Source organism: Prionailurus viverrinus, chromosome E2, assembly GCF_022837055.1.
Source record: "Prionailurus viverrinus isolate Anna chromosome E2, UM_Priviv_1.0, whole genome shotgun sequence".
Taxonomy (NCBI): domain Eukaryota; kingdom Metazoa; phylum Chordata; class Mammalia; order Carnivora; family Felidae; genus Prionailurus; species Prionailurus viverrinus.
In genome coordinates this window covers 40,014,021-40,037,670 of record NC_062575.1, presented here as the reverse complement: position 1 = coordinate 40,037,670, position 23,650 = coordinate 40,014,021, and the positions used below count along the sequence as shown (strand labels likewise).

Genomic DNA, 23,650 nt, shown 5'->3' with positions numbered 1-23,650 from the left:
ACAACAGGCACTGGGTGTCAGCGCCTCCGCATGGACCAGCCAACTCCTATGAACTTATCCGGTCCTCACGAAAACCTGATGAGGTCACAGCTATTCATGTTATCAGTACTTTATAGCTGAGGAGCCAGAGGCACAGAAAGGTTAAGTAGCTCCACCAAGGTCACATAGCTAGCAATGGGCAGAGGCAAGATTCAAGCACAGACAGCTCGTTCCAGAGCCCAGATGGTCATTCTTGCTGCTTTCCCATCTCCAACGTCACAGCGGCAACCTCTGTTTATCCAATCTCCTGCAGAGATTTTCACATCTCGCAAGCAAGGAAGGAACTACTATTCCCAGTTTACTGATGAACAAAATGAGCTAAAGAGACTTCCCGGTGTCGTGTCCTGGTTCCCTGTCTAGGGCACCTGTCTCCCATCCTTGGGCTGTCTGCCCTTTGTTCACAGCTCCCATGAACTCAGGTGCCTCATTTTCTAGCATGCAGCAAAGGCCCATACATATTCAAGGGCCGGACCCCCTGCTGTTGGCAAGATGAGAGAAGACAAATTGTCAGTGTTGTGTGTGTTGGGGTGCCTGCGCACGTGTGTGTGTTTAAAGAAAGATCTCTAAAACTCCCCAGTAACAAACTCTGATGACATCATCTCTCAGGCAAGTTCAGGAAGGGCTCTGAACATTTTGAAAATCAGGATTTTGTGCGTGGGGCCGGTGGTATGTGAGTGGCTGTGTGTAGCTGTGTTTTTCAGAGCAAGTTTTCCTGTATGAAAACAGTATCAAGAAACCCCATATGTCAGTGTCTAGACATTTAGAATTTGGACTATTTCTGCTTCAACAGGAACTGTCTGGAAAGATGGCAGACTGGACCAGCTTATTTCTGGGGAACGGGGCTGGAGTGACATGAGAACGGCCAGATTTAAAGTCGAAACCTCATTCCTCGCCTCCAGAGCCCTGGCTTTCAGGGTTGCCTGGCTCCTGCAAATGGCAGAGACTGGCTCCCCATTGGGAGCCTGGCTAACGCAGCCTTCATCAGGCGTCATAGATTCCAAGTACTGGCCCACATGTGCAGGAGAGGGAGCTGGGTCTGGTCACTAGCTCCCCATCTACTGGCCAACACAGAAGGCAGGGGGCGTGGAGCCCCTGCAGCCTCCGGGCTCCACTGCAGCTGCTTACAGAAAGACCTCCCTCTACAGATGGGGCCCTGAGGAGGCCCAGTGTGAGCTTCTGAGGGCATCATCAGTCCTGCATCTGTGGCTCGAGGCGCTAAGCCGGGTGGGCCTCGCTCTCCTGGTTGGCTGGTCCCAAGACTAGGTAAAGGCCCTTCTCCCTGCTGGCGGGCCAAGTGCTGATGAAGGGTGGCAGGTAGTTTGGGGGAAGTTAGCAAAGCGGTTTGGTATTTCTGCTAACATGGATTGAATTCCTATTAGTCATTTATACACCACTCACTCATCAAATGCCTTCTGAGCACCAAGCATGCACAAAGCCCAGTGCTGGGCCCTCGGTGGTAAAGCAGGAAGAAGGACAGCATCCAGACACACCAGGTCCCTGCCGTCCAGGAAGCACAACCGGGCAGGGAGGCCGAGAACGCGTGCTCTACAGACACTGGCACGGGCAGCTGCTACCTGCTGTACTGGAGGCAAAGCTGCGGAGGAGGCAGAGGAGCCCCGAGCCCAGGGCGGGGGGCAGCCATGGGGAGATGGCCTCACTGTGGGCCCAGGTGTCGACAAGCCCCCCCACGCCTCACAAGAGTTTTCTCAGGTGCAGGAAGTGTGCTTGGGCAAAGTCAAGGACCTTGCCCACACCGCTCACCACTAAGTGGTAAGGCTGCAGTTCAGACCAAAGCCTAATGGCCTACGCCTCCCCTCCAGCTAGAACCAGCCTCATGTGCGGGGCCCCTGGGGCCAGCCGTGAGGTGTGAATAGCACATTTAGAGACCACTGAGGTGGCCCCTTGGGATAAAATCAACCCTCCTTTGTTGATAACGTCATGCTGGATGGGTGCCAGGTCATTCACTGGGCTACTCTGCCCACCACACTAACCCCAGACCTGAAACTGGGCACTGCACGTAGGACACTTGGACACTCACAAGCCATTTCCTGTGGGGGAGAAGCATTATTAGTCACCTGTCATGCAGAGCAGCCCTGTGCCAAATGATGCAGTTTAGACCAGAGGCATCACAGCCCACCTCTGCCCCAGGGACCCAGGGAGCTGCCTTTCTCCCTGGGGAGCTGTGACCAGAGAGCAATCAGCAGATGAACATGACTGAACAGTGAACAGAATTCCCCATTCTCCCACTTCTACATGTCTCTGAAATCCCCTGTGTTTCAGCCACAAGAGTTTACCCAGTGAGCATGTCCACCCAGCAGGCTTCATGTCTTCTCAGTGCTCTGGGCTCTGGGTCTGGTCTGCACAAGGACACTCCACACCACAGCTGTCTGGCGGCCTGGGTCCACCCCTCACCCCACAGCACTCCGCCCACCCGATGCCCAGCCTTGTGGTAACAGCCTCAGGCCCAGTCGGCAATGCTGCGCTTCAGCACCAGGGCCAGGGCCCGACCCCCTCACGTTCACCCACACGGTCATGCCACGGATGTTTCCTGAGGGTCCTGTGTGCCAGTCCCTGACTTAAGTGTAAGGCGAAAAACAATAAAAGTTTCCATCTTCTGAGAACTGAACAACTGAAGAGACAGCAGTGAATCCAGTAAACAAAAAACCACTTACAAAAAACAATGGTAAAGGGTGATAACTGCTGCGTAGGAAAAGAATGGGGCACCCTGAGAGAGAACACCGCTGGAACTCAAGTCACACAGGCTGTCAGGGAAGCCTCTGCTCGGGCTGTGTACACCAGGTGCCTCATAGATGCTCATAATTTGGTGGACATGACTAAAGGTTATAGAGGAAAGAGGACAAGACAAGACAGGGGAAAGGGGCCCAAAGTGGGGCAGCAGGATCAGAACAGAAAGAGAAACCCTGGCATGTGAACCCTCTGCAGAGATGCAGAACAAAAGCCCAAGTTGAAGGTGGCAAATGTGGCCCTGAAGCAGGTCGGCTGGCCCAGGGGATGAAATGCGTCTCACACCCTGGGTTCTGAGATCACTGGTGGGGGTGTCAGACCCAGCAGGAAGTGGGGACTTAGCTCACTGAAGGAGCTGTGCCATTTATGGAACACTTCTGGCTGTAAAACAGGAAGCCAGGGCATTACCAACACTCCTGAGCTGCAGCCCTGAGCACTGAGCCCAAGGTGCCAGCTCTGCCTCCTCTGGAGACGGACCCAATGACAAGCTCCCTGAACCACAGGCAGTGGCTGGGCACAGTGAGAGAGAGGCAAGATGGGAGGGTCCCCATAATGCCTGTCTGCAAGATCCAGCAGGCTCCAGATCCAGGGCACACATGGGACACCGGGTCCCAAGTTCTCATGAGAGGCTCAGCAGTCCAGTTTCTTCTCCTCTTCCCACTCCTCCTCCTAAAAGTAACCTCTACCACCAACGTAAGGCTCAAACTCAAGACCCTGAGATCAAGAGTCTCATGCTCTATTGACTTAGCCAGCCAGGCACCCCTGTCTGGCTTCCTTCTCAAGACAATTTCTCCCCGAAGTCAAAATGGCCATAGCCCCAGGCTAAGCTTCAGCCCAAGAGTATTTCATGAAGCATTTCCTGGCAAGTCCTGAGACAAGTCTGACTGCCCTGGTTTGGTTGTCTCCTGGGGCACAGGCAGGCTCCACCCAGATTGCATGGGGTTCCCGGAACGGTGGGTCCCAAAAGAAAATCAGGTACCTTGGACAGAGGGAAGAACAGGGCTGTCTACCACAGCAGGGATAAGAGATATATATGCTAAAGGAAAGCAAACCACAGTGGAACGGAATAGCGTTAGGGTGCAAAGGTGGAGGGAGGCCCCAACAGGTCAGGAAAGAGGTCATGGAAGGGTGACATTCGGATGGTTTTAAAGACCATGGTTTTAAAGTTCTTGTGAAGGGTAACCACTTGGCCGTTTTCTGCCCTGTTCTTTCTGTCTCCTGCAGGTGCCTTTTTCTTAATTACACCCAGAGAGCACAGGAAAGTGGATGCCAGCGATATTTATTTTCTGCTCTGAGCCCGACACAGGTAACTCACCAGGGGCATCTTTCTTAATGAGGGAAGAAAAATGTCAGAACAGCGATCAGCCGCGATGCACCCAATGGACTTAAAAAATAAGCAAAAATAACATGAAAATTCATTTTGCATTAGCTGGCTGTATATATCATCCCCAGATAGGGGGAGCAGAACATTCTCTGTGCCGTGGTGAGATCTGTTACTAGGAGTGACCTCACAAGGGGACCTGCCTCATAGAGGGGTTATTTATTAGGGGGATTATTTTATTCCATTTAAAACCAGAGCTGAAGTTGGAGGTCTGGGCCCACATCTGTCCCTCCCCCTGCTGTCTGAGGTCTGCATCCTCGGCCCCCAGCTGGGAGGCCCCACCTTCCTTTTGAGGTTTTACCTTTTATGTACATGGATGGGGCACAAGTTGCTGTCACTTAACAGCCCCCCCTGTGATCTCACATCACCCCTAAGCAAGCCTGGGGTTAGGGATGTCTCCCCCATTTAACAGAAGAGGAAATTAAAGCTTAGACGAGTTTATGCATTGTATCACACAGTACACAGGGTACATGTCTGTATTTGTCAAGAGCAGACACTAAATCCTTCATTGTTGTATATACAACCGGGGTCTCACGCAGGGCCCGAGTGCAGTGGCCCTGGGTGCATTCTGTCAAGTGACTGTGTGAATGGGTGGTGGGTCCAGCCCCCATCTGCTGTGACTCCTTGAGCGCAGGCCCCCCACAGCACGTGTGCAGGCTGGGCACCCAGGGGGAGCTCTCATTAGGACTGTGGGGCCGTTAGAGGTTCTACAACTCCTCCTCCCTAATTCCAGGCCAGAGCGGCAAGAAGGATGAAAGGAAGTGGATGAGGAAGTCCTTGAAGTAATAAAATGAAAGCAGCCCTGATTGGCCTCATTTAGAGCAGTGCAGAGGAGGAAGAGCAGAGAGTCACATGAAGCCGGTCTCCAGGGCCAGGTTGCTCCCCCTCCTCTAGCATTGGCAGGCGACCGTGGGGAGAACTATTGGAACCCCCTACAACTCCATCAATTGGGAAAGGGGCATGGCACCCGCCCGCCCTCCTTCAGGGCACAGGAAATGGGGAAGATATAGCTGGAGGAAAACAAAGAGAAGGGGAGTCAGTCCGAGATGCAGATGGTGAGGCTATCAGAGAAATAATGACTGGTACAAGGAGAGACAGAAGGTGGGGAGCGAGGTAGAGAGGTCCCAAGAAAGGGACAGGGAGCTGACCATCTCCTCTTCTGCACCCTCCCTCACCTGCTCTGACTACCTCCCCCAGCAGGTCCCCTGCATGGACACATCCACACATAACTCTGCCTTGTGGGTGAGTTTGAGCTTGGGGAGCACTGGCATGGACCGGGGAGTGGTTGGGTGGCCATTCCCCAGGCTTCTCCTCCCAAGATCACCTCCCCTGTCGGATGGCACTCTCCACCTCCAGATTCAGGTGGCTTCTCCTCTCTGGGCCCTGCAAACCAGGGTGGGAAGAGTCCCCCCCACCCCCCATTACCAGACCCAGAGTGCCATCCCTCCTTCCTGGGCTCTCCTTTGTAAAGATGTCCCTTCATTAAGCTCTCCCTGAATGGCCTGAACGAGCATGCCACCTGCTTCCTGCCAGGTCCTGGCTGACACAGGGACATCCTGGGCTTCTAACTCTGAGGAAGAAAGGGACCTGTATGTGGACAGAAAGGACCTTGCCTCTGATGTGAAAGTCTTGTACTGCCCTCAAATGTCAAAGAGCCAGGCTGGGAGGGGGGTCCTTGGGAACAGACCACCGCCTCACTCGGAAGCCAGCAGCCAGAACAGACATCTCGCAAGGACCCAGCCTCCTCCATGCACCTGGGCGCCCACACTGGCTGTTTCACGGATGTGTCTCTGGGCTCTGCTGCACCTGTCCCCACAGGACGGCCGTCAAGATAAGTAAAAAAGCCTCTGCTGACTGTGCGTGCCAGTGTCCAGACTCCAGGGTCTATTTTTAGAATGTAGGACAACTTTCTCCCAGAATAGACAAGACACGCTAATCCAGGAGGGAGGCCTGGGAGAGATGAAGACATCGAGTCTAGATATGAATTAGCCGTGAGTATATTATTTGAAGAAATGTTGAACAGCTAGGCAAATATTTGATACCTTTGAATTGGAGCCCGCGTTTTCACAGGCAGAGCGGCAGCGGCTGCTTGAGAAGTCCCCCTCCCTCCCTGCTGGCGTACCTGGCTGTCACGCCCGGTTCTATAGGCCCCTTCTTCCTGCCTCCTGAGAAGTAATTAAAGCTCTGTGCCTGGCGGAAGGTGCGTGAGACATGCCTCACTCACACCCCAAACCCGAGTCTCGGGGACAGTGCCTCATGCGTGAATGGATCCAGACGGCTCTTTCGCTTTTTAAGGAAAGTTTATTTTCCTTAATTACTCCACCACATTACTAAAGGGATGAGGCATCTACTTCAGTGAGGCCTTTGTGGAAGGGGGTCAGAAATCATGACCCCTGATTTGGACCCCCTGGTCTGTGACCCCTGGGAGGGAGTGAAGAAGAGCCACCCAGACGCCTGTAGCTCAGGAAATAGGCCCTGTCCACAAGGCTGCAGACAGAGCCTCCGGTTTTCGAGCAGCCGCTGGGAGAGTCTTTTCATTCTAACAGGGAATTAACCTCTGGGCGCTTAGGAGGCGGAAGGCCCAGCGGACCTTTGACACCAGGTGCACCTGTCTGCATAGAGGTGGCTCCCTCTTTACCCTTGTTACCTTATACCTGAGTGGGAGGTCGGAATTGGCACCCCCGGTTTACGGAAAATCCCTGATATGGCCAACGTTGAGCACTGGTGAGAGGGTGAGAGAGTGGGAGACAGAGAGAGAGAGAGAGAGAGAGGGAGAGAAGAGGGAGTCTGAGTAGCTGAGAAGCAGTTTAGGATTTTTTTTTTTTAATTTATGTAAACTCAAGTTAGTTAACATACAGTGTAGCATTGGTTTCAGGAGTGGAACCTAGTGATTCATCACATACATACAACTCCCAGTGCTGATCACAACAAGCGCCCACCTTAGTGCCCATCACCCATCTAGCCCACCCCCCAGCCACCTCCCCTCCGGCAACCCTGTTTGTCCTCCGTATTTAAGAGTCCCTTGTGTTTAGGGATTTTATAGGAGAAACAGCTAACATTTACTATGCTTTTTGCCATGGGCCTGGGGCTTTTCCTGCGTTTGCCCAGGCAGTACTCTGCAAAGGCTCCCTGCAAGGCACGCACTTGTTTCGTCCTCTTTTACAGACGAGAAAATGGTTCAGAGAGCGAAGGGTCCTGCTGCAGGATACCCGGATGAGGTGTAGCAAGTCTGATTCTACAGCCTAGCGCTGGCACCAAAGCCAAGGCGCCAACCACTGCACCACACTGCCTCTCTCCGGACCCCAATCTGCTGGGCGCATCCGGAGCCGCATAGGTGGCAGAGGCGTGGGGCTTCCTGGCTGCGTTGTTCGGCGGTGAGAGGCTCTGGGGCGCTGGAGGATTCGTGAACCCCCGCCCCCGCCGCGCCCCGGGCCCCGCCGCCCCGCTCTGCGCGCAGCTGCCGGGGCGCCGCCACTAGATGGCAGCAGACGCCTTGTGATCGCGCCGCCGGAGGGAGCGCACGGCGGGGCCCTAGCGCAGGCCTGAGGGAGCCCACCCGCGGAGCAGGCCCACCTCCTCTGGCCGCCTGCCGGCCTTTGCCATCCGTGGCGGGTAACTCAGGCCTCCGAGGAGTCGGCCCCGAACCACCCGCCCAGTCCTCGGGCCGCCCCCTCGGGCGGCTGTTCCAGGCGCGGGCGTGTCGACCCGCTCGGCGGAGGCCCGGGAAGTTGGACCACTTGAGCAATCAGCCCTCTGGGGCAGCGGGCGCCGGGCCGCCCCGGGGCTAGAGGAAGAGAGCTGGCCAGCCCGTTCACGTGCCTGCGGCTTCGCCCCGCCCCGAGGTGGGAGGGGGCTGTCACCGCACTCGACCGCGAGGAAACTGGCGGCTCCAGGGTCCTGGCAAGAACGCACCGATGGTAGATGGCAGAGCGGGAGCCTGCGCGGGTCTCCCGGCTCCAAAGCCCAATCCGGGCCCCGCTCCCGATGGCGTCCATCACACCCGACGGCGCCCAGAGCCTGGCTGGAGCTCTAGACATGATGCATTCGGCCAAGAGTGGGTGCAAGGCCTCGTGGGCAAGTCACAGGCACTTTCTGAGCTGGGGCGAGGTGGGGTGCTTTGAGGAGGGGGCTGCAGAGCTAGGGAGGGAGGGCCGGGCTCCCGCCTCGCAGCTGTTGGAGAGAGCCTCAAGTTTGCCATCGAAAGCAATGCGCATTAAGACGACGAGGACCGGGAAGCCAGAATCCTCCGTACGAGGGGAGGGGGGCTGAATCGGGGCGGCTGGGGCTAGCATGTCTCCCCCCCCCCCCCCAGACACACTGCAGACAAGACGCGAGGAGCTCAGCCCGAGGATTTGAAGGAGGAGGGGGGGGGGGGGCACCGGAGAAAGCTAGGAGGCTGTCTGGCTCCTGCTGAAGCCTCTAAGGAGCTAGAAATAAAGTGAACGATCTGTGTAAAAGCCGCTAATAAGAATGACTTCCTTGGGCCACGCCATAAAAAGCCCACCTGGCCGTGCGCACTTGTGCCCAGCCCTCACCTTGTGCCAGGCTGCACGCAGGAGGGAAGGTCAGCTCGTGTGCCAGGGCTGGGCAGGCCCACCCAGCAGCTGTGAGCTGCCCACCTGGCCTCTGACTATCCCAGCTCAGGCCCCATCTGCGGCCGCCCGTCGGGGCAGGGGCAGAGGCTGAATTAACTGGTTGCAAGGACCAGCCCACTGGACCAGCCTAGTGAGTCTTTCTGGGACAGGCATTAGGCACCAACTATGTGCACTTTACTGACCCACACGTTTATTTGGGAGTCCTTAGAAAAAGAAAGATGAAAAACAACGAAGCAAACCAAAAACAGTGAAGGGAAATAAGGGGGGGGGAAGTATTTTGAGTGATGTGGAGGGGAATCAGCCTCAAACCCCATTCCTGGCTCTCCCACCTACGTCCTCTGCAAGACCCTCTACCTCTCTGGGCCTCCCTGGATAATCAATCCACTAAGTGGGAATATTAATTCGTACGGACAGGATTGCTATGGGCATTAAAAGGAAGCGTGGGAGTCGGTATGGGATTGGAAGGGGTTTGAGGACCCACCATTTTGCTCTCAGGGTGGCTGACCCAGCAGGGACTGCCCCGGAGCATCACTGCCTTTTCTGCCCTCTCCCCTCTGCTCCCTTCTCCTTCCCCTTCCCTCCCCTCCTCCCTTTACTGTATTTTATTTGGCATATTTCATTGTTTTTATTCGTTCTTTTTCTAAGGACCTTAGCGTGATGCTGGCTCAGCCTACACTCTGCTCTCTCCTGCTGTCCCACCCACAGTCCTGTTCATTCTGTGCCCATGTGGGATGCGGGCTCTTGAGCCCCTAGATCTTTAGCTCAGTCAACGGGGTCTACCTCTTGGGGAGAACCCTGATCAACACCACTTCCCAAGCTCCTGCAAATAGGAGACAAAGGCCAACAACTCAATAGACAAATAGGCAAAGGCAGGACCAGATAGTTCACAGAAAAGGAGCTGCAGATGTTGAAAGACCCTCAACATCGCTAAGTGTCAGTACCTTCGAGCGAGAACAGCACCCACGAGGGTGACAAAAATTCAAAGGAACAATAGCATTTGGAGCTGGTGAGGTTGTGGGGAATTAGACACCTGTAGAGGTCATTACTGGTGTGATGGTGAATTGCTACATATTTTTGAATCGTGCATTGTTTATTACAATTTCTAAACGTCTGTGGCAGCAGATTTTTTTTTTACATGTTACCCCATGTTTTATTTCTCTCCACCTGTTATTCCCTCCCTCTTCCGATTCCATTTGTCCTTCCTCCTCCACCCCTATCCAATGAGGGCAGCTTTGCCATTCTTCCCTCATTAATTCAGGAGAGGAGTCAGGGTCTGAGGTCGGCAGGGGAGACTGCAGGTATTTTTACAGCTCTGGGCTTTAAAAACCAAGCCCTTAAGTAAACAGAGAAGGTGCTTGGCCCAGAGAGAACATTGAAGAAACATTAGGAGGTCAGGAAGAGATTTAAGGAGAAGGAAGCTCCCCTCCCAGCCCATCACTCTGCCCTTCAGAACAGATGTCCCTGGGCTGGGGTCCAGATGAGGGGCCTGCAGGGAACAGAGAAAAACGGCAGAGGATGTGACAAAGGCCAAGACATTGGCCCTGAGAGAGCAAAGAAGAACTGCCAGGTGTCTGTGCCTTTCTGGGGTAGGCAGGCCCTCTCCTGAGATGTGGGGCTCTGTCGATAAGGTGGCAACAGGTCCCCGGAACTGCCGTAGCCCAGCCAGAGAACTGCCTGGGCTGCAAGGCCAGCCCCAAACCCCCATCCTTCTCCCCACCCTCTCCCCCGCAATACAGAACCAGGAGAGAGAACCTGGGCATTATTTGGGGAGATCCAAACTTAGACTCACACCCAGAAGAAGGGGGAACCCCAAATTAACTAAGATTACTAGTCTACATGAAATTGAAATAAAGTTTTAGTAGAAAGATCTTGTTCTTTCTTGTGCATCCATGGGTCTCAGCTCCAGCACAGAAGTCTTCTCAACCCAGTAACCCCACTCTCCAAAATCTACTGAAAATATCAGCATATAATGACATCTGGGCAAAGATATTTCCTGCATCATTGTGTGTAAGGCAACAAAACTGGAAATAAGTCAAGTGTCCATCAATATGGGTAAATAAGTGGTGCTATAAAGAAATATTTTTACATGCAAACGCTAATTTTTTAATTTAAAAGATATTTTGATAAGATCTGAGATTCCAGATAAATATATCAAAAACAATAATTTTCTCAATGCCCACAATAAATGATTATGAAAAGAAATGGAGGTGGGGGTAGAATCCAAGCACAATGTTCACAAAATCCAAAAAACAACAGGGAATAAATTTAATAAGAAAAGTTCAGCATTTATAAGGAGACAGCTTTTAGGGATGACTGGGTTGCTTGGCTGGTTAAGCGTCTGACTTCGGCTCAAGTCATGGTCTCGTGGTTCACGAGTTCGAGCGCCGCATCAGGCTCTGTGCTTACAGCTCCGAGCCTGGAGCCTGCTTCAGATTCTGTGTCTCCCTTTCACTCTGCCCCTTCTTGGCTCACATTCTGACTCTCTCTCCCTCTCAAAAATAAATAAAAATTAAAAAATTTTATAGGAAGACAGCTTTTAGATCTTCTTAAAAGATTAAAAGCATTAGGGGTGGCTGGGTGGCTCAGTCGGTTAAATGTCCGACTTAGGCTCAGTTCATGATCTCATGGTTTGTGAGTTCGAGCCCCACATTGGGCTCTGTGCTGACAGCTCGGAGCCTGGATCCTGCTTCAGATTCTGTGTCTCCCTCTGTCTCTACCACCAGCCCCTGCTCCCACTCTGTCTCTCTCTCAAAACAAAAACAAAAACAAAAACAAAAACAAACATTTAAAAATATTTAAAAAAATAAAAAATTAAAGGCATTCCTTGCAAGGTATATAATGTTTCTAGATAGGATAACTTACTATAATAAAATTACATTTCAAAGTAATTGGAATTACACTTGTCTTTTATGTATGCCACTTGTTTCATTTTCTTCTATGCAGAAGCTAGTATCTGAAGGATAATGGAATATCAGGCCACCTTCCTAAAGGCAGAATTTTGTTTGCTATTCAACTCCTTTATGATTGGGGTCAACTTAGATTTTTTTCTGCCTATAATTGAGTAAATTTTGACAATCTATCTTTTTCTAGAAATTACCCATTTTCTTTTAGATCACCAAGTTTGCCTTAAAGATGCATACCATGAGGTCTGCACTTGCAACTGCTTGCTCATTTTTAATGATATTTTTTGCTTTTATTCTTTCTTTCTTTTTCCAAAATTAAACTTGAACCTATTTAATTGGTTTTTAAAAAGGGCCATATTTGGGTTCATTTATCTTTATATTATTTTCAATTTTCCATCTCATTATTTGCAAATTTGCCTTTAATAATTCCCTCCTACTATGTGAATATGTGTGGTGTGATTTTTGTGTGGTTCTTTTTATAATTTCTTAAGTACATAAGTGGGATTTTTCACATTATTTTTTAATATTAAAAGATTTTTAATATTACTACATATTATAGTAATCTTTCCTAAAAATTTTCATCTGATTTTAACCCATCCCTTAGGTATTGGTAAGAAATGTTCTTCATAATTCCTTTTTTTGGTCCAGGTAACTTGGAAGAGATTGTTTAGTTGGAATACTTGGGAAAGTATTACAGGTTTGTTTTCTTTGACAATTTCTTGAAGGGATTATTTTTTAAAAATTGTTGCTTTTTCTTTCAACGATATATAATCAGAGAATGTGACATATAAAAAAAATTTATTTCAGTGGCATTGTCTAAGGGTTTGCTTGTGGGCAAGCACATGACTGATATTCACAACTGTCCACAAGACATGGGAGAAGAGTGTGAGTTCTCCATTTACAGAGTAAAACCTGTAATAATGAACTCTATTATTAAATCTTCTATATATTTGTCTACTAAGATCTATTATTTTCTGGAAGACATACAGGACCTCATCATTATTCAAGAACAATTGTACTAGAGGAAAAAGGAAAAGAAAACACTTAAAGTCAATCCACTTGGGATATGGGCAACATTTCATGCAAAAAGTAAAAAAGAAGGTTTTGTTAGCATTATATGGTGAGAAATAACACCAAAAATTATGAAAAAAAGACATTTATTTCATGTGATATTTACCAAAATGTAGGTTATAATTGCAATAGTAATGTAATAGTTTTAGAACAAACAAATATAAATCAAGTGTACTTTCCCATGTGTATGTTGTACTTGAATGAAAAGTTTGCTTAAAAACAATAAATCTAATGTTGACTTTTTGGAAGTATAATTTTTCCAATAAAATTCTGTGATAGCATGACAAGACACCCTTCACTTCACATTTGACGTTTGCAATGCTATTATGTTTTGCAAAAGGTAATTGATGGCTTCAGCTATCATCCTAAGGGTCTCTCTTAATCCTTTGCTATTTGTATCAGTCAGGATTGCATTTGACAGAAACCCAATTTAGCAACTTAAACAAGCTAAGAGCTTATTTTTCTCATATGCCAAAAACTCTAAGGGCAAATAGACGTGCTAGGGTGCTACTGCTCAAAGAAAGCATTGCAGACGTGGCTCCTCTGGCTTCTTGCTCTGTCATCCTTGGGGTATTTCTTTCTTCCTAGAATTCTCAAGAGGGTTGCTGCACCTCCAGGCATCATATCCATGTTGCAACTCGAAGAAGAGGGGCACAACTCAGTGCAAAAATGTTCGTGCCAGCTTAGGTTATCCCTTATTCATCAGGAAGACAATAACTTTCACAGAAACCCCACAAGTAGACTTCCATATCTCATTGGCCGAAATGTCACATGGCTACTCCTAGTTTCAAAGAAATCTGGGACACGGAATTTTTAACTGAGCCCACATCACCATGTTGAACAAAACTAGATTGATGTCAGTAAGAAGAGAATGGATATTGGGTGGCAATTAACAGCTTCTGTCATAACAATCAAACCATTTTCTTTTGAAATACTCTTTTTTATTTTTGGTAAAATTTCTCCTGTCTATTGTTTACTACTCTTACTGGTTCTGCATGTGATTTTAGTAATTATCCAATATCACTTTTTAAAATAAAATTCAAATATGTTTTTTAAAAAATTAAAATCCTAGGGGCGCCTGGGTGGCGCAGTCGGTTAAACGTCCGACTTCAGCCAGGTCACGATCTCGCGGTCCGTGGGTTCGAGCCCCGCGTGGGGCTCTGGGCTGATGGCTCAGAGCCTGGAGCCTGTTTCCGATTCTGTGTCTCCCTCTCTCTCTGCCCCTCCCCTGTTCATGCTCTGTCTCTCTCTGTCCCACAAATAAATAAACGTTGAAAAAAAAAATTAAAAAAAAAATTAAAAAAAAAATTTAAAATCCTATATATTTATTTATCCTACTACATAGAATCTTACATTTTTTAAGATTTGTAGTTTCATGTTGCAATTGTGTTCTATTACGGAATATTTCTATCACTATCAAGAACATTTCTATCACCTGAAAACTGAGAGGAATGTTTGTGTGGGGACTAATTTTTATAAAAGTGCAGTTGGGGCGCCTGGGTGGCGCAGTCGGTTAAGCGTCCAACTTCAGCCAGGTCACGATCTCACGGTCCGTGAGTTCGAGCCCCGCGTCAGGCTCTGGGCTGATGGCTCGGAGCCTGGAGCCTGTTTCCGATTCTGTGTCTCCCTCTCTCTCTGCCCCTCCCCCGTTCATGCTCTGTCTCTCTCTGTCCCAAAAATAAATAAAAAACGTTGAAAAAAAAATTAAAAAAAAAAGTGCAGTTCGTTGGTACCTAGATTCAAAACATAGCTTAACCTCACATTAACTGTGAATATTTGGGCAAATTGTTCAACCTTTCTGTGCTTGTTTCCTTATTTGTATCAGTTATCAGTTATCTCTTTCCATAAGATAAACCATTCCAAAAAACGTGAAGCAACTATTTTATTTTCTCATGATTCTGTGACTCAGCAATTTAGGTTACGCTCAGCTGGGTGATTCTTCCGCTGCTCTTGCCTGAGGTTACTCATACAGCTACAGTCATCTGGTAACTCATCTGAGGCTGGATGTTTGAATATGGGCTCACTCATGTGTCTGGTGATTAGTGCTTGGCCACACATCTCCAGAAAGTTAGTTCAGGTTTCTTCACATAATGGTGGAAATGTTCTAAAAGACCAAGAGTGAAGCTGCAATCCCTCTTAAGGCCTAGCTTGGATGTCATGAAAAGTACTTCAGCCACATTTTATTGTCAAAGCAAGTTACAAAGCCAGACGAGATTGAATGGATAAAAAAACAGAATCTACCTCTTAAAAGGGGGAGTGGTAAAGTCATATTGCAAGGGTTATGTGTACCAGGATGGAAGGAATTATTATAGCCATCTTGGCAAACAGATAGTAATAACTATGACACATAGTTTGTGGTAAGGACCTCAAGGATTAATATATACAAAGTGCTTAGAACCTTAGCTGTCACATTGTAGGTGCCCAAAGTCTGCTGTTTTTTTAATCATTATTATTGTTGTTGTTGCATTAGGTCTACTTTTGTTTCCCAAAGAAACCACTTAACTGCAGGGACTTGAATAATGGATCTCAGATAATTACTCTGTTGTATTATAACCTCCTATTGTACTTGTATTTTTATTATGCTCTCTGTATATTCCTAGGAGTTTTGCTTTATGTGTTTGACTACTACATTGTTTGGCACATATGTTTTATAAAGGTTGTTTTTTCTCTGTGAATTGTACCTTCACATTTCATAATTTCCCTCTTTGTTCTTCGGTATTTTTCACCTTGGATTCCATGCTGACTAATGTTCATATCACCACCATGCTTTCTTTTGCATGCATTTGTCTCATATCTCTTTGCTCAACAATTAATTTTCAACCTTCTTTTGTATCTTTGTTTCAGGTGTGTCTCTTATAAACAATATCGACTTGGATTTTATTTCTTTTCTCCAAATTTGTTAGGACAATTCATAATTTATTATGAAATTATATATATATTGGCTTTGACATCTTCAGTCTTATTGTACGTTAACTAATTTTACTGAATGTTTTTCTAGTTTCTGTTTATCCTGTTATTATTTTCCCGTTCCCATTTAGTTGCCTCTGCAGATTTGCTCAGGTGTCTAGTCATTCTTTTCCCCTTTTAATTTAGAAATTCTGTAATATTTTTCACTCCCACTAATGGTTACCTTCCATCCCTAACAAACATAGAAAGCTGTCTTTCTTAACAGATTGAATTAGTTAACTATTAATGTGTAACAAATTATCCACAAACTCAGCAGCTTATAGCAAAAGACATTCATTATATCACAGTTTCTATGGGTCAGGAGTCTAGGAGTGACTTAGTTGGGTGGTCTGCCTCAGAGTCTCTCACCAAGCTGTAATCAAGTGTCAGCCAACACTATGGTCATCTGAAGGTTGATGGGGTCTAGAGAATCCTCTTCCCAGCTCACTTGTGTGGCTATTGGCAGGAAGCTTCAGTTCTTTGTTACACGGGCTGATGCCCATAGGGCTGCTCCCAGTAGAGTCAGGGCAGAAGTCCCATGCCTTTAATGGCTTAGCCTCGGAGTCACACCGCATCACTGTGTTGTTTGTTGATTAGAAGTGAGTCATCTAAGTCCATCCCACACTTCTTGGAAGGGGAATTAACCTTGTCTCTTAAAGGGAAGATTGCTGAAGAATCTGTGGATATATTTTTTAAACCACCACCTAGCCATATCAGTTTCAAGTAACTGCTCTACCATCAAGATGTTTTCTTGCCTATTTAGATGAAGCCCTCAAGTCACTTTCTTACGTGCTTTCTTCTTGCCATTCTCCACCTTCTTCCCTACCTCCAATGTCTGGATTTTGCTGAGATCGTTCTGAATTCAATTTCCAGGTCATTATTTGTTTCCCTTATCCATCTGGTTTGGGCTGAGGCATCTCTCCAGCATTCTCTTCAGATGGGGTGCAAGATCTTACATGCTCTAAAAGCTCTTGCTATCACCCTGATATGTGAACGATTAACTTGTATAGGTATAGGATTCTTGGGTCATCGTCTTTGTCCCTCAAAACTCTGAAATCACAGTTGTGATTGTATGGCAAGGAGGCAGATAAGAGAGCCAATACGAGCCTGATTTTTCTTTCCTTTGTAAGTAACCCTCCTTTTTGTCTGCAAGTTTATAATTCAGGAATTACACTAGGGTCTAAGTATATGTCTTTTTAATTAATCCTTCCTAGAACTCTATCAGCCCCTTTAATCAAGCCTTTCTTCAGCTCAGAAAACGTTCTTACATTAATTGTTCAATTATTGTTTTCCCTTTATATGTTCTTCTTCTTCCTTTTTTTAAATTTTTTATTTTTCTGAAAATCCTCTCCTTTGAAGATTAGATTAGATTGTCCCCAGATTTGTCTTCCAAGTCTCTCTTTGGTTGGGTACTGCAATGAGATTTTTCTTCCACTTGAACTCCCAGAACACTGACTTATTTCTCAGCAGTGATCACTCTTTTTCTGAACTCATCGGTTGGATTTTTAAATTGAGAAATCTTTTTTTTTTTTAGTCCCTGATAGTCCTCCCCCCACCCCATGCCACCCCCAGTTCATCTCCTTAAGAATATAAATATTCTTTGTTAACAAAAAATTTTTTGTTAACACCCTCTTCCTTCCTCAGTAGAGCCCACTGTTCTTTTCAGTTTGGACTGCCTCCCTCAGGTTCCCGAATTTCTTTGGATGGAGTGCCAGTGGTCCTGGTTCTGCTTGGCAGGGTGTTCCCTGGACACTGAGAAGAATTTTCTTCTTCACCAAACTTGACTCAGGCTCCCCTCAACTTTTTTTTTGTTTTCAAAGAGGTTTTGACTTTTGGACTTCTGTTTGTCTCTGCATTGTCTGATTTTAGCAAGAATCTTGCTAAGTCAGTTTAACCAGAACCAACCCCCCCCCTTGCCCCTCAATATCTGATCCCCCTTGAAATCTGGTTCTTTGTCCTCCACTATCCTCCAGGTGATATCTGATCAGCCTGGCCTGCCTTCAACAAGAATCCTGTTAGATTGGTTTAGCCAGAATCCTTACTAACCCCCGATGTTTAGTAATTTTCCATCACTGACCCCTGCACCTGCTCCTTGGTTATAAATTCTACTTTTGTTATTGTATTTGGAGTTGAGGCCAATCTCTCTCCTCGAAGTCAAGACCCCATTGCAGTGGTTCCTACATCTATGCCCCCACCTTGAATAAAGTCTGCCTTACCATTTCTAACAAGTGTCATGAATAATTTTTTCTTTAACACCATGCACATGGGGCCAGGCTGCTGGCACCTTCTGGGCAGTGGCAAAACAGCCCTGCAGTTTTAGTGCTTGTGGACGGCAGTGAGCGAACTAGTGTGTTGTTACCCTTCCACTGAGTGCTGGTGGTGTCCTCCCAGGCCTCGAGGAAACATAGTCTGCCAGGTTTCTGGAGGCCAAGTTCCCAATTATGGGGGTAGAAGGGACTCAGGCCAGGGGAGGGCAGAGAGCCTTCCGCAGTGGTGAGAAGCTGACGGGTGCCAGCCTCCTCACTCCCCAGAACTCCACTACAGGCTGGCTTCTCCCAGTGCTTCCAGGGAGAGGGGTATTTTGGAAGGAAAATCAAGGAGAAAGGGCTACCTTTGAGCATAAGCTGGGGAGCCAAGAGGAGACTGGAAACCCAGGCTGGAAATCGGAACCAGAGGCCCTGGGGCATATTAGAATAATCTGGGGAAGCTTTTAACATAGATTAAACCTCAGGGGGCACTTGAGACCAATTAAATCAAATATTTAGGGGTGGGGGCTTCAGCATCAGCATTTTAAAAATACTCTGCACAGGTGGATTCTGCTGGGAAGCCAGAAATGGAAGAACTGGCCTAAGAACGTTACCTGAACCAATCTGACCTAGATCTTGAGGGCAGTGTGTCCACCCCTCCTAATATACTGGTCACATTTCCCTGTCTATGGGTCTATGGACACATCTGTGAAGTCCCTAACTGTGTCTTATCTTTTCTGTGTCCCAGCACCCAGCATAGTGCTTGGCTCTCAGCACCAGCAGTAACTGAATGAGTAAATCTGTGTTTTAGGGTGATCACAGAACTACAGGACCAAAAGGCTCCTCAGTCCCATTTAGTCAAGAGCCCCATGCACACACTTTGTAGATGGAGAAGCCAAGGCCCCAAGCATCAAGACGGGTCTAATTACCCTCTCCTTGAATCTGGGCTAGCCTTGTGATTTGCTTTGACCAATAGAATATAGCAGAAGCGAGGTTGTGCCAGCTCTGAGACTAACCATTAAGAAAACTGGCAGGTTTGATTTTGGTCTCTTGGAAGCCCAGCGTCCAATATAAGAAGTCCAACCACACTGCCCAGAAGGGAGCCCAGTCTGCCCTTGGTCGCTCTAGCCACTAGAAACAAGCAATGCCATCTTCATGTTCCAGCTCCAGCCAAGCTCCAAGCTAAAAGCAGCCATCTGAATGACCCCAGACAACATCACATGGAATAGAACTGCCACTGAGCCCAGCCATCCACTTAGTCATTAGAAATAATAAATTGCCGTTGCTTTAAGCCACTAATTTATGGGGTGGCTATACCAATAGATAATTGACATAAGAGGGGAGACAGACAATAAACAATAAGCATAATAAAAAAGCATTATTTATTATCAATCATGTTATTTACTATCAGTTATCCATGGCTTTGGTTTTATGTCCAGGAATACCTCTATCCTTTTTCTTCAGGTTAAACAGCCCCACATTCAGGTCCCAACCAGCGTTCTCTCTTTTGTGCACAATCAGATCCCAGCAGTGTAGCCCCAAGACATGCCCCAAAGCTGAGTACCTGCACACAGTAGGTGCTTTCTCGGTGCATTAGGCTGGCTTTGTCAGCAACCCTTCTCCACCAGCTTCAGCCCCTGCTGTAACCATCTTCCCCTGCTCTGCCCCCTCAGGGGAAGGAAGATGTGCTAATAACCCCAATCTCCAGGCTGTGGAGCACACAATTTGCTCCTGCAGCCTCTCTCCTGCACCAGCCTCACCTCCACTCTGCATGCCCCGAGGGCACTCTACAAGGAAAGGTCTCCAGGGCAGAAAAGGCCCCCAAGGCAATGTGTCACTCTAGTCTAGGGTGCTCCCCTCTTCCACCCACATCCACTCACTCTTCTTGTGGTAACAGCACTGCAACTTTTCTTGGGGACCCACGCTCCCTCTCAGGGTCCACCTGACTCCATTCGTCCTCTGGGGCAGGCACAGTACTCCGCTGAACCAAGGAGTATATTCTCATGGTGGTCACAGTAATTGATTCAGGAATGGGCACATAACCACAGCTCATCCATTCAGAGCTAATCCCAGAACTTTTGTGTTTCTGGGGAGAAAAAGATTCCCTTTCCTACAGGGCTTTCTCTTTGTAAGGATAATGGGAGCCTGGAGCTGCAGGGTTATAACAGGAAGAAGGCTTGCTGGAGAAGGAAACCAGCACTGTGGAATACAGAGGGAAAAGATAGAGGCGGGGAAGGAGGAGGAGAGATATTGACTGAGAGAGAGAAAAGAGAGCTCTGATGACAGCACTAGAGCCCCTGGATCCAGCAGTTCCTGAAGCATGCTGACCTTACTGGCAGAAGTAACAGTTGCCAGAGGAACTCATCCTTTCATTTCAGGGTTATATGCCTCCCTTCATTCTGAAGAGCAGAGGCCATATTTAAGGAAATACAACATCCTTTGCTGGCAGGTATAAGAGCTACTAACAAGTATCATTTACAATTAAATGACCCAAAGTCATTTTTATCTGCATACAAGTGACTTGATGTTAATGGGGGGTGTTGCTCAAGCCTGTTTTGTTTACGGATGACAGAAAACTGATTTTAACCATCTTAAACAAACAGGGCATTTACTGACTTGTCTATTCTACTACAAAAAGAACAGGTGTAGTTCTCTCTTCAGGAAGAGCTGGATCCAGACACTAGAATGCTTAGGGACTGTCTTGGGCTTTCTCTTTTCTCTGTGTATGTCAGGTTTCTTCTTCTATGGTTTGGCTTTCTCTGGGTGTCAGGGAACATGGCCTCAGCCAGTCCCCAGCTTACTTTCTCAGAACCTATAGTCAGAAAGAACAAGTCTTTCCCTTCTGACTCCAGTTAGATAAATCCTGGTGAAGGATTCAGATTGGCCCAGCCTGGATCCCTCATCCAGCCACGTGGCCAAGGTCAGAATCTGTTATACCAGGCAGGAAGATTGGAAGCCAGGAGCCGATCCTAACTGTGTCTGCTTGGAGAGGAGAGGGGAAGCCGTAGGACAGGACTCTGGGTGCTGGTGGGGAGAATGTTTATAGCACAGCTAGCCTGATGTCCAATCAAACAAGTGTCCAGGGAATGGGATGCCCTGGGTCTCAGAACTGGGTTCCAGAGTGGGTTTCTTTCCCACCAGGCAGGAGGACTGACAGCACTGTTAGGAGGAGGGTGGGGAGCCCAGAGAGAAGGCTGGCTCACCTTTGAATTATGCAGCGTGGAGTGTCATGGTGGCTTTGATGGTGTTTAATTAAATATTTGCCACATTTAATTAATGAAATATTTAAATGTTAAATACGAAATCAGATGTGCCTTAGTGGACACTCTGTCTCAATAGCCATTAGCCATTCAACAAACCTCTGAATGGAGCCTCGGCAGCCTCAGCCACCCCGCCCCTGTTTGAGGAAGAACTCCAGGAGACAGTCAGGGAGCATCATTAATTAATTAGTGACTGAGGCCGCCCTGGGCTTTGCGGTTTCAGAATGTCATGTGTCACTCGGGCAGGGGTCTCTCCTGTTGGGTCCCAGGAAGTGGAATAGACAGTAGCCTGGTTCCTGGGTAGCAAAATCTACCCCCCACCTGCACACACACACTTCCACATGCCTGCCACCTCCTCTACCCAAAAATAGTCCTGATGCCCCAAATTCACCGTTAGAGACTGGTGCCTTGGTGTCAGGCCAGGTCTCCTTCCCTTGACCTGCCATTACCCCAGGTGTTGGGAACTCCTGGACAGCGTCAAAGGGGGGAAAGTGCTCCTTCCAAATGGCCCAAGTGTGGTGACTTTCAATTTCCCTTTGTTTCGTGCCCCCCTTATACCAGCCCCCCTGCCAGCTAGGGCAGCTTCCTCTGGCCCCTCCCACGGGGACTGCAAGACAGGTCAGTTCCCAATTATCCTTAGGGTTGGATGTGTGCAGCTCTTTCCTGCCCAGAAAGAGGGGCAGGCACAGATGTGAGTGCCCTGTGGGGAGGGGTGGGGTCTAATGACATGTCAGGCAGCTGCAGCCACAGTGATCTTTCTAAAGGACAAATCTAATGGTTTTGGTGGGCTGGTGGATCCCCCACTGCTCTCAAGATAAAGTCTAGACTCTTCACTCAGGCTGCCCTGGCCCTGCTGCACCCCCCACGCACACCCCCTACCCTGTGTCTAGCATCATCCTGACTCTCCAGCCCCCATGCCAATATTCTACATTCCAGCCCCACCAGCTTCCTATCCAGTTCTGAAGTCACCAGGGTCTGTGTTCTCCAGATCTTGCCATATTCCATTCTCTCTGCCTGAAATCCTGTATTGTTCTTCAGGTCTCTGTCAACTCCTCAAGGAAGCCCACTTGCCTTGAATGTGGACCCAGGATGGAAGAGGTGGGTAGACAGATCCAGGCAGGGGCTACTAGACAGCCACTCTGTCTAGCTTCCCAGTACATCCCAGGCAGGGCCTGGATGCCAGGACCTCCTTCCTCCAGGCACTAAGAAGCCTGCAGCAGGTGCACTGAAAAAGGCCTGGGGGCCTGGAGGGAAGGAGGTGGCCAGGAGGAAGGCTCAGAGGTGCCACCTCCTGGCCACTGAGTAGAGAAAGCCTGGGGTGTTGCCAGGGAGCAGTAGGCTTGCAGGATCCCTGAACCCCTCCTCACTCCTGCCAGGGCTCCCCTGAAAGGCACAGGAAGGGGGAGTCCAGACTACTCAATGGCTGCTGGAACATTTTTTTAAAAGAGTGAGAAAGAAATGGCCACGGTGAGGTTACAAGAGCCATAGCCTATATAAAATGTTTATAACGAACAATCTAACAGTTTTTAACACCAAGACACATACAATGCAATGCATTTATGCTTTTCACAAGATAATTGAAGAATTTTTTAAAAAGATGATTGAAGAATTTATCCCCAAAACATTTGCTCACGGAACACAACAGGTGTTGAAGAGGTGTTAGCTTCTCTCCCTCCTCTCTGACTCTAAGTGAAACCCCATTTGGAGATGGCAGTCCTTTTGGGACCCTGAGGCCTGGGCAAGTGGCCCACATTGGCCTTGTATTGATGGCAAACTGAGGCCCAGAGCAGGGATGAGGCTAGGCCATATCAGCCTGGCAAACCAGGCAGCACCCCCCACCCCTGCCCCCAGCAATTCTTTCTCTCCTGGCCCCACAAAGCCCTTCACCCTCTTCCAAGCTGCTGGCCCTGGCATAAGCCCGCCCCCCCAGGCTTCAGGGTCCAGCCAGCCCTCCCAGCTCCCTGGGACGCTGTGCCATCCAGCCTCTTCTGCCTTATTTCCCTGCCCTTTATAAATATGCATTGGGCCAGAGAGATGGGGGGCCTCTTTTTGAGGGAAAATTAACCACAACGACAAACTTAGTTATTCATGCAAACCATCAGCCTGTTATCCCTGATTATGCAGGACGCAAACTGTGAGTATCTGAGTGACTGAGCACTCTCATCAAAGGCACCATCGGGCAGCAGCCCAGCCCACCTTGCGGCCGTCTTTGTACTCTCTTCTCAGCCCCGGTGCAGGCCAATGGGCCACCTCCCTCTGACAGCGCCTGTTCCTGACGCAGGGACCCCTCCACACTGTATTTTAAAGGATTAATTAACCTTGTGAGATTGGCGGGGAAAGCTCCACCTGGCTATCTACTGCATGAAAGCATCCGCTCACCAGAGTATTTTAAGCTCACAGTGCAGACCATATGGTATTTCAAAGAACAGAAGTTGAAAGTACAGTACATATTTATTCCTTCCAC

General features: G+C 48.3%; 1 pseudogene; it reads right to left on the bottom strand.

Annotated features, from left to right (window-relative positions):
* LOC125152552 (40S ribosomal protein S3-like) overlaps positions 1-22,098 on the bottom strand; it is a 31,781-nt pseudogene extending 9,683 nt beyond the window's left edge.
* Between the last annotated feature and the right edge of the window lie 1,552 nt (positions 22,099-23,650).